Source organism: Pezoporus flaviventris, unplaced genomic scaffold, assembly GCF_033815535.1.
Source record: "Pezoporus flaviventris isolate CSIRO_AGI_PZ_B2104156 unplaced genomic scaffold, CSIRO_AGI_Pfla_v1 ptg000045l, whole genome shotgun sequence".
In the NCBI taxonomy this organism is placed as follows: Eukaryota; Metazoa; Chordata; class Aves; order Psittaciformes; family Psittacidae; genus Pezoporus; species Pezoporus flaviventris.
In genome coordinates, this window is record NW_026892593.1 from 403,822 (window position 1) to 418,299 (window position 14,478).

The 14,478-nt window shown below is 37.0% G+C and overlaps 1 protein-coding gene across 1 annotated transcript in view; it reads right to left on the reverse strand.

Annotated features, from left to right (window-relative positions):
- FRS2 (fibroblast growth factor receptor substrate 2) overlaps window positions 1-13,753 on the reverse strand; it is a 46,872-nt gene extending 33,119 nt beyond the window's left edge. The window contains exon 1 of the mRNA XM_061467116.1: window positions 11,494-13,753. The gene's annotated coding sequence lies outside the window, so the exon portion shown is untranslated. The remainder of the gene's footprint in view (window positions 1-11,493) is intronic.
- Window positions 13,754-14,478: the final 725 nt, after the last annotated feature.

Genomic DNA, 14,478 nt, shown 5'->3' on the forward strand with positions numbered 1-14,478 from the left:
TTTACCTGGGACTAAAGCTTCCAAATTTACCCTTCAGAGCTACACAATTATTTTTTTTGTGATGAACCTCCACAGTGAAAACACATACATTGCGGGGGAAGGCACACACACCAGCCAACATGTATGCTCCTGGGGTATGCTACATTAATTCTCAATATTACATTATATTCTTTCATCAACAACAGATCACACTCTCATTCTGTGCCAGCTATGCTATTTAATGGATATTGAAGTAGTACCACTTGGTAGAATACATTAGCTTAAAAGGTATACAGAGTAGCTCTTCTGTGACATTTTTCATTATTAAACTTGCCTTGCAAACGAGAAACCAAAATAAATGTACTACTGATGCTCTGAAAGTCCTGCAGAACTTCATGAGATGAATTGTAGATTCTGAAGTATTCTTGACATTAAATGCTTTACTGGCTAGAGAAGACAAATTGTCTCTTATGAAAAGTCCCTATCCATATGCCAGCCACCACATCTAAACCAGCATTCCTCAAATCAAAGTCCTCAAGCTCAAGGCATGTTTCCCCACCCCTGCTACTTTTCCCTCCAGTCTGGCAGCACTTTGCAGAAGGCGATGGAGAACTGCAAAGGTGCCAGGGGAGCAGAGGGTAGAGGCGATTGCTGAAACCAGGCAGGGGTAATGCAGTGACAATGTGGAGGGTCTGGCAGGAAGCACAGAGAGCAGGAAGACAACACAGCTGCTTAGAAATGGATGCAGCCACCTTTCAGCATGCCACACTCCTGGTGTATGGAGGCTACACAAGTCAGAGGTACAGCAATGGGCCCTCCTGCTGCTCCTGGCCACAGGTGAAATCTGGCCCTAACCAGTCTCCATGGAGAGCTGCCTCATGGGGCAAGAGCAGCAGAAAATATATTTTTGAAAAGCTACATTTCAGCCAGTTTAGCTTCCTGAGCTGCTTTCCTGCTGGCTTAGTGATGGAGCTGGCACAACTGAGAGAAAGCCTGAATGTGCAGGGGGAGCAAGGCTATAAACAGCTATGTGCTTTGCTCAGCTGGGACTTCAAGCCGCATCCAGATCACACACCTCCATTAGCAGAGCTTGACCAGAGATCATTTTAGTTATGCTCCTGCTCCAGCCAGAATATATATCTCTACTTAAATGTATGCAAAATATCCTTTACTGCTATGGAGAAATAAAATACAAACAAAAATACTAGTAAGAAAACCCTATAATTGAAATGCAGGTATCTCAGCTTCCTACAAACATTTTTTTCAGTTACCCATCACTTCCAAACATCAGGATGTCACCCATAACTTATGTGGACTAAAAATAATCATTATTTCCCTTGCTCAGCTATTTTTCAATCTGGACCAGCTTCCTGATCAGGTTCACCGCATGAACATCCAAGCACATATAAGGGGGGTGGCACTGTCTATACGAACAGCACCACAGAGAAAAATGCTTTTTGAAACTACACCCCCAAATACACCTTTGTAGTTACTCTATTCTGTGCTGCAGTTAAATAATCAATCACACCTTACTGTCAGTGAAAAGTCACAGAAAGCCTCAAAGAAAGGACAGAACACAGAAGAACTCAGATTCAGGCATTTTAACAGAAACATTAAAAAAGTTATGATTCAGGCCCACCTATGGGTCTTGCAGGTTAATTTTAAAGTAGGTGCAATAAGAGAAATTAATACCACCCCAATCCAACAATTTGCTAGGAGAGGACAGACAACTTACATTACAGAGTTTCAACAGCCAGTTTGCTGCTTCAGGGTATTATAAAACTGGCCAAAGATGATACAAAAAAACAATCATTCACAGATTCTACAGCTAGAGCATTTTATGGGTGAAAACTCTGTGGTCTCTAGCAAAACAGCACAATTTCTTTAAAAACATGGCACGTAAAATGTTTTGGCATAAAACCCATTTAAATAACAAGCCCATAAAGCTTGCTGGCACCTACTTAGACAAGAATGGAAAGAAAACAATCCATTCTAATTCACTCAATTCTAAGAACTAGATTTGTGTTTTAAATTTAGTGTTAATTTACATGATTCCACGTTTTAAACTAGACTTCAGGTACACATGACTGCAAGTTAAAAATTAAGTTCAACAATTACTTAAGTTGACTTACTACGACCTTTCTCAATGCTCTATATGAAAATATCTATAGAATTTGTGCTGGAAACAGTGCTGGTAACACAGGGATGTTTTCCCTATTGCTGAGCAGTGCTCACACAAAGTCAAGGCCTTTTCTGCTTCTCATCCTACCCCACCAGAGAGCAAGCTGGGAGTGCACAAGAAGCTGGGAGGGGACACAGCCAGTACAGCTGACCCCAACTGACCCAAGGGACATTCCACACCATATGGCATCATGCTCAGCATATAAAGTTGGGGGAAGAAGCAAGTGACATTTGGAGTGACAGTGATCATCTTCCCAAGTAACCACTAGGTGCGATGGAGCCTGACTCTCCTGAAGATGGCCAAACATGTGCCTGCCCATGGGAAGTGGTGAATGAATTCCTTGGTTTGCTTTGCTTGCACAAAAAGCTTTTGCTTCATCTACTGAACTGCCTTATCTCAACCCAGGAGTTTTCTCACTTTTACTCTCCCGATTCTCTCCCCCACCCTGACATGGGAGCAGTAAGCAAGTGGCTGTGTGGTGTTTGATTTCCCGTGGTTTGATAAACCATGACAGCTAAATATTTTAACAAATATTTTTAAGTAAGGGAAACTGCTTGTTACCATTGTTAATAATCAAATGCCTGTAAAGTAGATAACAGATCTTCTCACTCCCTACAACACATTTCAGCTGCTCAGGAAAGGCCAGGGAATGATACACAAAAAGTGTAAACCAGCTAAACTGAACCACCACTGTCCACAGAGGATTTGTTTTTACTAGTTATCATAACAAAATATAGTAATTTAAAAGAAGTTTCTGAGAGCTATGTCATATATATTTTATTAGCTGAACACTCTGGCACCCAAGACCCCAGCATAATGTTTTATTCTGTGAAGAAATGCAGTACTGACTTTTGAGGTGCTCTTTAGTATTTGAGAGATGTGGGATACTGCCAGCGTGGGTAAAGCCCTTCCCAAATCTTCATTCACAAAGTCAAGCCATCATCATCATCATAGTTTGATAAGTACTTATATAAAAAAAAAAAATTCTCAAATGGACACAAACAAAAAGGTTTACACTTCAACATGAGATAACTCAATAGAACCTTTGAGAATTAAAAAAGTGGGTTTTTTTTTTAAATCATTAAGTACAAACCCCCCCAAATAATTAAGCATATAATAAATACATAGCAATTAATGTCTGTAATAAACTGACAAGAAAACTGGTGGAGCTTTGATGTCTTGAGTAGCTCCAAAAATCAAGGCCAGTAAACATTGTGGAATAAATTATTTAGGTAGAAGTTAACTGCTTTCAGTTTAAGAGTAAATGGGTGAGCTGTAGTTTCTTATCAGAACACAAAGGACTAAGACTAGGTTCCTCCACTCTAGCCTTAAGCAACCTATGACTAAGAATAAATGTTGGCATTAAAAAACCCAAACAAACAAAACCCAGCCATTTTCTCCAACATGTAAAGCTTTTCAAAAGCAGTATTAGAATAAAAACTACATTTGAACTTGGTGTTAAAATATATTCCTGCCGTGGACTACGTTTTAGCGTATCACTGCATTACATACAAGACTGACATAACAGGATTACTGAGTACCTTAAAGCACGGAACAGTGCAAATTAACATGCAATAACCTGTGAACACACAGGTTTGAAAGTAGGTGCATCTTTGGATAGAAAAATCAAAATGTTTGCTATGTAACAACGCTATGAAGTCTTAAGTGTAAACTTTCAGGTTTCATTAATGTTACTTTTGATCTAGAATCTTTGAAAACGAGTTTCACCTATTCCATAAAGGAAAAAAACAACCCTCGCTGTACTGTATAAGAGGAGGTTTTCCAGAAGCAGTCAGTTCAGGTAACAGTTTTATCTGACGATTTATAAAGCATGAGTGCTGGACATGGTGTTCCTCCCTTTTCTGTCTACCTCAAATTTTTTCCCCCATCTTTCCTATAGCATTCCACCTCCTGCCACAGGAACTTCAGCTGGGAAATACCATGAAAATACCAACTGGCCCTTTTGTACCAACTCTGGAGTTTAGTGAATCAGTAGGGTGATGAGTTCCAACCACCATACTACAAATTATCCTTGCCAGGGGACAAGGCCAGTCAGATGAAGCCCAAAAAGCAACCCACGTGACAGGACCAGAAGCAGCTAAGGCGAGGACCTTTGGTTTCCAGAATGTTTGAAAGATTCTCTGAACATCTCCCCGACTGTCTTTCCTATGTTGGCTTGACCTTTTCTGTCCGTTACAATCTTCATCTCACTTCCTTGCTCCTCCTCCTCTCACCACATCTCATCTATCTCCCTCATTCCATTTTCCTTGTTCAGCTCATCCCTAGTTCATATAAAGGAGCCTGCTACCATGATTGCTGCCAATATACAATCAAATAATCCATTTTTTTTGTTATTTTGTATGCCTGTTTCATCCATTTAGACTATAAATCCTAAACAACAGTTGGTAATTCCCACCCTAATATTTATACTGCAGCTACCACAAGAGAGATGTAATTTCAGCTGACCATTACACACACTGTAACAGACATGAAAACTGTAAGTCCAGCCACAGTTCCTTGGAAGGAACACCTCTACCAGTCTAAACTGGCATCCCCATTTTATTGCACAGTTATCTTGTTGCTTTTGTCTGTTCCCATGCAATGAAAATATTCTCTGTCCAAGAACCAGCAATGAGCAGACTCATTTCAACTACATTAAAAGAGTCTTATGCTTATCATACATTTTAAGTGCCTTGCACTTTCTCCCTTAATCTGAGAATATGTTACGAGTTTTTACATGCCATTTATACTTACAGAGGTATTGTTTGATATTGTACTGCTTAATAACCCTTCAAACCCATAGCTGTAGAGACATCAAACACACAGCTGATGAGCACAGGCTTGGAAGGGGGAAAGTGTACAACTGGTCAGTAAATTCCACTTGGAAAAACCTTCTTATGGGCCTTCAGCTATATCTTACTTAGTCATCACACAATGCTAATAGATCCATTTTTATTTTTATGTTTAAAATCTTTGTCTGCAATAGTACAAGGGACAAGGGAAGAAAAAGCAAGGTGAAAGACCTTGAAGTTAAGACATTTTTCAAGACAGGCTGTGCCAAAAGTAGTTTACTTTTACTACAGGAACTGTATTCTTGGAGATAATACAACTAGTGAGCCCAAAGGTACATGCATAGGAGGCTCAATCATGTGAAATTACAATCTTTTCTACAACCATGTCCAGAGCTTTGCTCATATAAATTCAAAGGCAAAAAGGGCACCTGGTCAAAAAGTCTCCCACCATTCCCTTACAATCTAACGGCTATACAAGGGTGCCTATGTGGCAAGGGGAAAAGATGGCTCAGAAGACCATGTACCCATCAAACATTTCAAAAAACTGTTACTACATGTTAAATGCAGTTGAGCATCTATCTGTATGGACTGCACCATAAACAACCAGTGAGAACTTGAATAAACAGTTAAGATGGTGCAACTTATTTCTACCAAATGCACAAATATCTCATGAATCTGCTCAACAAGCTTATAATTTTGGATACTGACATGCTTTGGAAACAGATCTGCAAGTGTGCTTGACTGGTTCAAAGAGCTTTGGCTATTAGTTGGATTAAAACATCCATTAATTACCTAGTTTCAAATACACAGCATTATCCAAGTTAAGTCTCTTAACGCAATAAGTTCCATCTTTACCAAAGCTACACAATAAACAGGCAGAAGGACATGATCATGCGTTACCTACTGGCATGGTAATATAGACACAGACAGGTCCTGAGCATGCTGTTTCTCCTTTCTGAAGCTTTACTACACACAAGAACACACACCCCACACCCCCCCCCCCCCCCCCAGTTACCCAATGTGACTGGTTTTAAGCAGGATGGATTTTACTTGTGGTCTCATAAATAGCAGTTTTTGCACCACCAACTCTGAAAGAGGTGGCAGGTCTTAATTTTATAAAAAGGACTAGTCTCTTTGAGCCTATGCCTCCATCTCCATTGCTATTGCTGCCTGTGCTAGCTAGGTAATGCATGCTACTTGTAAAAATAAAGATGGATCCTCAAAAAGTTGCAATTTATCTATGATGACTAACACAAAGATTATCATTTCACCTTGAGTTAACAGACAAACACTGGCCTCAAAGCACCACCGAAAACAGTCACACAAGTTGACAGAGCAGCATGTGTGCACGTTTTTGCATAGAAATGTACCTATATAACCAATATAATAATATTTTAAATAACATTTTAAACAATATCAAGATAAATAGAAGCTATTAAAGGATGCCATTAATATTTATATGTATTTTCCAAGTCATTCCTTTAAAATCACATCTTCAATTACCAAAAGCTGATTCTTTCAAATTCAAAAATATTTTGGTGTTCTTGCTTATTTAGTTTATCCAGAAAAAGACAGCAGTACGAATAGCAAAACCAGATGTTATTAATAATATCTAATTAACTTCACAACTTTCCTACTGATTCAGTGCAACCCGAGAAACATAGAGTGTTGTCTTCAAACAACCAGGACAGATAGGAAGTCTCTGGGAAGAACAGATTTAAAAATTCCTGTTAACAACGGTGTCTTAAAACTACCCCTCACAGTCAGTAAAGCTACAAGTTAACCTTAAGAACTTAAGTTTCATGTAATAATCTTTCCATCATGCTGAATTTAATAGTGAGGACAAATTGCAAGTCATTTCGCACCTTAAATTTGTTCCACACAGAGAACAGCACTAATCTAGGCAGAATATAACAAAAAGCACAATGATTTTATAAGCAGTAACAAGTATTTATACTGAAAAGAAAATATTAAGGTAAAGGTTAAATAGAATGGATGCTTTTTCTACTTGTATAAGCAGATGCTTATATTAATAAGAGTCACGTTTTATGTCAAAGATTTTAACATTACAGGCAGACCGTTTTCTAAACAGCTAAGGATTGTGAATGCTGTTTTAACCACATACTCAAGATTAAAGCTAAACATCTAAAAGTTTTGACTTTCTCTTAAATATTCTCTTTCACAATTTAAAAAACCACACTACATTAATTGTGTCCCAGCAGCCATATTTATATGTGGTACAGGAATGACTGGGATGTAGGGAGAAAGATATAAAAAGTCCCATTTACAGAAGAAACTCAGTTGTATTCTATTCATATATCATTCCCATTATACATAATATCGATGTACTTTAATTAGAGCATTTTATATTAGTTATGTAAAGGGAATAACTATGATGCCCACACACCTTTTAAAAAGTAAAAAAAAAAAAGCGCCAAACCAGTTAATATTGATACACAATACAGCTGTGTAACACTCACTAAAGGCCCCTCTATATATTGCAGATTAAATACTGGGCTACTCCATAAACTCTTATCCTGCCAAGCCCTGCTTGCTTCCTTGAAAAGTAAATAAATAAATAATTTCTTACTGCTGTTGTGAAATCACGGAGAAATCCAAATGACTCAATACTAATATTTACATATCTGTGTTCCACTCAATTTTTTCTTTTTTTTTATGTGTTGTCACAGAAAAATGCCCAATATAAGTAGTTCTTTTATAAAAATTGTAATTCTCTACTAGAATTATGTCCACTAGCACTGACAGGAGGTAACAAAAACACCTCTTTCAAAACCAAGCCTATGTTTCTGAGATAATACAAATTCAATCTATAACAAAGACATATTTTTTCCTCCTGTGTATAGGAAACATGCCTGGCTATCAGGTAGTGTGACGTTTTATTTTTGTGAATTAAGCAGTCATATTAGATATTTTTAATTAACTGCAGTGCTCTTCTTTCTCAGAATGCTATTATCTGTTACCTTCAGGTGATCTAAAGGTGACTGCATCTGAAAGACATGGTCTTTTCCTGCTCTGGCTATCTTATAATTAGCCAGACAAGCTTCAGTTCAAATCACTGCACTCATCTTCTTGTGCCAACAACAGGAAGGCTGGACCATGAAGCCTAAGGAGAAATCATACTCTTCTATTTTGGAAGCAGGTCATACTTGGACCATTTTAAAGTGGTCACGAAAATACAGCTTCATTGTGATGTAAAGAGATATTACAGTATTCTGCTAAAATAGATCAACTTGTGTATCAGTTGTACAAAAACCTACAGAACACCTAGTCTCTGAAACTGCTTTCTCTGAATGTATTTTATGCAAAGGTAAGTTCATATAAAGCTACATTTAGTTACGTGTGCAAAGTATAATTTCAAGCAAATACTGACATCTGTTTAAAAGCTGGGAAAAAATTTTTATCAAAAGCATAGTACTCCAGTTGCAACATCAAGAATGAGATTAATAAGGCTCATTAAATCTAGATTTACAGAAGCAGCATGTTGGCATTCTACAATTTCTAACTGTGCTATTTCTAACTGCCATTTTTAATGCAGTAAAAGTGTCAACAATTCTGCATAGATACAGCTTCAAAATTTCCTAAACGTTTAGGAGCAGGATTACTGATAATTTAGCCAGTACAGATTTTGTTAAAAAAGTCCACTTACTTTTGAGTTTTCTTTAAAAACAAAAACGTAAAACTTCACCAAAGTGTACAAACAAATACTAAACTCCTGACACTTAAGCTGTTTCACTTGACTGATGGAAATCATTCCCATCGTTTTTCAAAAAGTCAACTATGGATGTCAAGCATCCTTACAAACTCCAGCTCAAGCATTATCCAACTCAGTATTAAATTACAGTTTACATAAACACACAGCATGAAACCTTTGGAAGCTTGTGATTTGCTAAACCTCATTGTTAAAGTGTTCAGCAACAACAGCTACGAACAGCAAGACTTCTGTGCATATGTCCCCCCAGCATAAGAAAATCAACAGCATAAATATTGATTTAGAGCAAGAACATAAACTTTAAGACTTCATATGAAGTAGCACATTCACATCTGATTTCTAATGTGAGATAAATGGCTTGCTTTTACCTTAAAAATAGCATTTAGTAAACTAGAAGGACAGCAGTATGTTTTAAAAACTTATTGCACTATTTAGTATTTCAAGTTAAAAGGATATCTTTGAAATGATAACTATGTATTGTTTGAAAATATTTTGGCACTGGCACATTCTGGAAAGAATAGCCCAAGCTTTAAGTTAATTATCCTTTTACAAGAATTGTGGTTTGAGAAAATACAACAACTTCATAAACATAATAATCTCTCAGCATAATAGCCTTTGGCAACAATGTTCCACAGCAAGTTTGGATAATCCAAGATAAACCACGACTCCCATTCTTTCTCTCTGTACTTTTGCAGTTCATATAAAAAATTCAAAAGCAAACATAAATGGTGTGTCTCAGACTGTACAAGCAAACAAAACACATTCTTCTATGAAAGCAACCCATTACATCCACCAATAATTTAATCAGTCAACAAGAGTATGTTACAGAAACTGCGATTCAATAACAAAATCTGCAAAAAACTACTTTATGTTCTAAAATACAGAAAGGGACCAAAGAAAACTTAGTCACAGGTTCAGAAGCTGTGTGAAATAATCATGATGCTACTTACGGTGCACTCTAATCCCAGATGCTCTGTCCTTTTATCTCAACCCCTTTGTCTACACTGGATGACACCCAAGAAAAAAAAAGAAAAGAAACTTCAAAGCCACTTATCCCTGCCTAATAATACAGTAGATATTTTGAAAGTAATTTAGAATTAAGAAACATGACAATTAGCTACTGCTAAGACAAACACTGTAATTCAAATTCTGTATTTAATGATACTAGAATAAACCAAGTCAAGCACCCAAAATTCAAAATATTCCAAAAACCAAGCTTCTTCCTAACCAATTCCTAGTCCCCTTTCTTTATCAGCTCCCATTAAATTCCCTATGCTCACCCACTGCATTATCTTGCCCAGGTCCCACAACTTCTGTTTGACTCCCTCAGCCTTTAAGGCTGCTCCTCCATATGAAGCACAGGTCCAGTTCTACATCTCAACTGGATGCATCACCTAGAATAGCCTATCATTACACTAGTAATTTGCTTATTCTAAACATGGTATCTAGTCTGATACTGTTGTATGACTTCAAGTAAATTATTTCACACTGAATATTTGAAAGATTATCAACCTAACATCCCTACGCTCCTTCATAAATTCCAACCCATATATGCTGAGAATCTGAATATGCAGATCAATCTCTATGTTATCCCCTAAATTACAGAAGGAGAAAACTGTTGGATTTCATTTAGAAGCCAATACAGCATGCTTAGTAAGTGGCCTGGAAAACAATAAGAGAAGCAAGAGATTATGCAAAGCATATGTATTGATGTTACTTTCCTTGGGAAGGAGAGAAGACCTTTAATTCGCATTATTTCAGTCAGCCTATTTTTTAACATTACAATTGAGAGGACAGCAAACTGTAGTGCAGAAGGGAAAACAAACAGTTGAAAAACTTTTAAATAATACATGATGCAACCACAGCCAGATTATACTCACGTCTCACTGCTGTGGGATCACTCCCCTATTCTGCTGTGCCAGCAACCAAAAAGCCTGTACTATGCTGCAAGGAGGGCTGCTGAAAAATTCTGAAACCTGCCTAACATTATAGACTGATGCAAATTCTTCTACTGCAGCAGTCAGTGACTTTTGCAAGCAGTCCTATTGACCTAGCCTACTTCAGACAGGATCCGGAGCATGTCAACATTCCCTACCCTAACAGCCCTATACAGCAGCAACATGGATCAGTTAGCCCCAGTAGTGTAATTTGTACATTATTCTATCTAAAATGCATTAATTCTTGGCTGATGAGGTGATACCTTTTGTCTGTTATATTCACTGAACTAGGGCCAAACTGGATAGAACAAATTTGTAGAGGTATATTAACCGTAGCCACTTTTGTAACTCTCTGTATGCTGAAGCAATAGCCAAGTTCTTTAATCACATCTAGACTTCCTTGCTAGCCATCAGATAAGCCTAGGGAATAAGGTCCTCAGAACTCAGTCTTCTACTTATGTGATACTGTACATGACTCACTTGAGAATTTCCCTAGAAAACCATCTATAGTTGACACTTTTGAGAAGTTTAATTACATTTGCAAGTGTTTAAAATCTCTGCCAAGTCACTACTATAGTATAGCCTTAGACGCAGCACATACAGTAGCTTATTTAAGAAAAAAGGCACTAAAATGGATGGGTAAATAATGGATAAAATCTGTATGAAAAATTGCAGGGCACCACATAACCCACTGGTACAATTCATTACATTACGCATAGGCATAAGGTGTGCCTGTGAATGCACATAAGGGAACATCTGCAGTTTTCTTAGAAATAAAATGAAGTTCTGGGAAGTAGCAACCACCATCACCAAGGAGCCAGCAGCTAAATTCACTACCCTCACAAGGTGCCAGCCCCCCAACAAAATCCCTACCTTATTCAGAAGACAAACACTGTACCACTCGGGAATCAGCTGCTATATTGCTGCAGTTCACATCATGGCCTCTTAAAGCAAACAAACAAAAAAATACTGTAAGGCATACTGTAAACTGATTTACAAGTAGATTATCATGCATGCATAGATGATTTTGCAAAGCAAACTGTAGAAAAGGTGCCCTGCCTACCCCAAGCTATGCTGTCACTATCTTTGAGTTCAAATAAAAACCTCAAAACCTACTGACATCCATTTTAACTGTTCACCCAAGTGTAAAACAGCTGGGCAAAACTGTGCCATTCAAACAACTTAATAATATGTTTCAAGGAAGTGGGAATGATCTACTCACTGTGCATATGCATCAGCATAAAAAATTCAGGTCTCAGTAATAAGAAGCTTCTATAAAAATATTTATGAACAGCCAAAACACAGTGGAATTTGCTTCTTCTCTGTATCTCAGTTTGGAAAGAAAGTGGTGACGGTATTTTAGCACAAAGCAAGTGAAACTCAAATTCTAGGTTTCTGAGATTTTCACCAAATTTCTGTTGGAACAATAGGTTTACTCCCACCAGTAGCATAAAAGATATATTCACAAATACAGATCTGAAACCCAAAGAAAGTTTAATGGGTTTTATTAGGGTTAGCCTATGACTAACTGGGCAAGTAGCTTTTAACATTAAAAAAAAAAAATTAACATCAAACGTTCTGGTGACAGTTTTAATTACATTTCATTCATGAGGGTTGCATTCTGAAGACAAGATCCCCTTATTCTGTCTAGTTTTTATGTTCATTTTACACAGCCATATGTAACTACAAAATTTTCTACAACTACCCACCTCAAAATAGTCCATTCATAATGAAAGGTAATCAACAATGTGACTTCACTGAGTAGTGTTTGGTATTGGAATTAATTCCTGGAAAGCCTTTACAATGAATGTAAAACAAGATCTCTCTCAGATTCCTAACAGCCCACAACATTTACTATTTGATGTAATATGTAGAATACTTTTACTGTTCACCATACACTGCTAGCCTGTATTATTCTATCATCTCAAGCATTCTCTGTGACATTTCCTTGCTTGTTCTGAAGTAAAAAATATAGAAGGCATTCTGAAGCTACATTTCCTTTATACAGCACACTTGAGAAATAGCATTTCATACAGAACAAATCTAAAATCTAACTACTTAAAAACCGCACTAATACACTATTTCACTTATTCCTCCTTGGCTGACAAGAAAGTTTTATATATTTCATTATACAAGAGTTTACATTCTTTTCAGCTCCTCGGTTATGTCCAATTCTTGACAAGCTGAATGCCAGCATTTCTATAAACTAATGACAGAGCAGAACATAAAGCTGAAAGCACCCAAGTGATGGAAGAGAGCTTAAGATTTTCTTTCTCTAAAAGAATGCACACTAGTAGTCCCTTCCCCATCCTACCCCCACCCAATAATTTTAGCTATTAATCAACAATAAAAGCTATGTTAACTTGCATAACTCCATTAAAAGAAAAAACAAAACCCACACACATTCAGGCCACACACTTTTTTGTGAGGCACTGCATTGGAAAGCAAGATGAAGAAATACAATCTGCTTATTCTAGGCATTTTTACATCTGACAGCAGGATTAGAAAACAGGTCTTATTTCAAATATGTTTATTTTCTTTAAAAAAAATCTAGACCTGTGTGTAATGAGCACTTTAAAATATGCTGAGCACAGCAGCTCATAAAAAACTGTTAGAATTTCAAAATAATTAGCTACTTAATGTGTAACATTGAAACAAATACTTAACTTTCTTTGTTCAACAGCCTAAAACTACATATTTCACGTACAACTTGAAAACTTACACTTATGATAGAACACTTCGTAATAATCCAGTGCACCTTAATGCAGTGCTCACTTTTTAAGTCAGCAATACAGCCAATCAATCTAATAGTACCACTGCAATCAGTCATCTCATCATGAATGCCAGAGCAGTTTGGCATATCACATAACAACTGGTTAACATCACTCTACTTATTAGCATAAAATATCTCATGGTAGTCAACATTTAATCATGCTACTAAGAGCTTTCCCTAGAGTAAATTACTCATCATTAAGTATTTCAGCCTGTCCCCAACACCTCAGCTGAACAGGTTTCCTCCTCTTCAGACATCTTCCTGATGACTACAGAGAAGTCACCCACCTTAAGGAGAGCTTAAACTCCAAACTGAACAGCATATGCTTAAATTAATCCCTACTTTTCCTACATATCTCACTAAGTTCAATGAGAAGTTAAAACACCATGCAAACTCTTACATGAATCAGGACATCAATAAAGAGCCGCTCAAAACTGTACTCCAACTTACTTAGCCATAGGTAAGAGTATAGGAAGCTATCAGAGGTGAGGCGTGAACATAAAATTTCATTTAACTGCTTACTAATTAATTTTTTTTATACACTTGTACCTGTGAGCCTTAACACTTCACAAGTATTTAAACCTGGACACAAATCTTCACAGCTTGCCTTAGGCTGAGCCCCAGAGTAAAATGGAGGTGTTTATGTCCTTGGAGGAAGGAGACAGGGTAGGGGACAGGCTTAAGTATTAGTAAGTGTAATTGATTTCTTTTGACATGAGCAGTGAAAAATTCACAGAAACTAATAACTGATATGGTATTGGCACAAGCAAACCTTCAGAGAGGTAGTTTACTTTTTAATTTCACACTACTGACAATGTTAAACAGCTTTTTACTTTGATATAAAACTATTTAAAAAAACATACAATTTAAAATTATTGACATCCATTTAACAAATACAATCCTGTATTACAGCTGACATAAGAAATACAAACTCTTTAAGAGACATAATTTTAGCAGACATACATGATGTCCCCCACAACTGTGGGACCAGTTTAGAGGGCCTTAACAGAACAAGGAACCCCGAAGCAGAAAGAAATAAATATTTATTAAGCAAACTTAGTGAGACATACAAACTAAAGTCATAG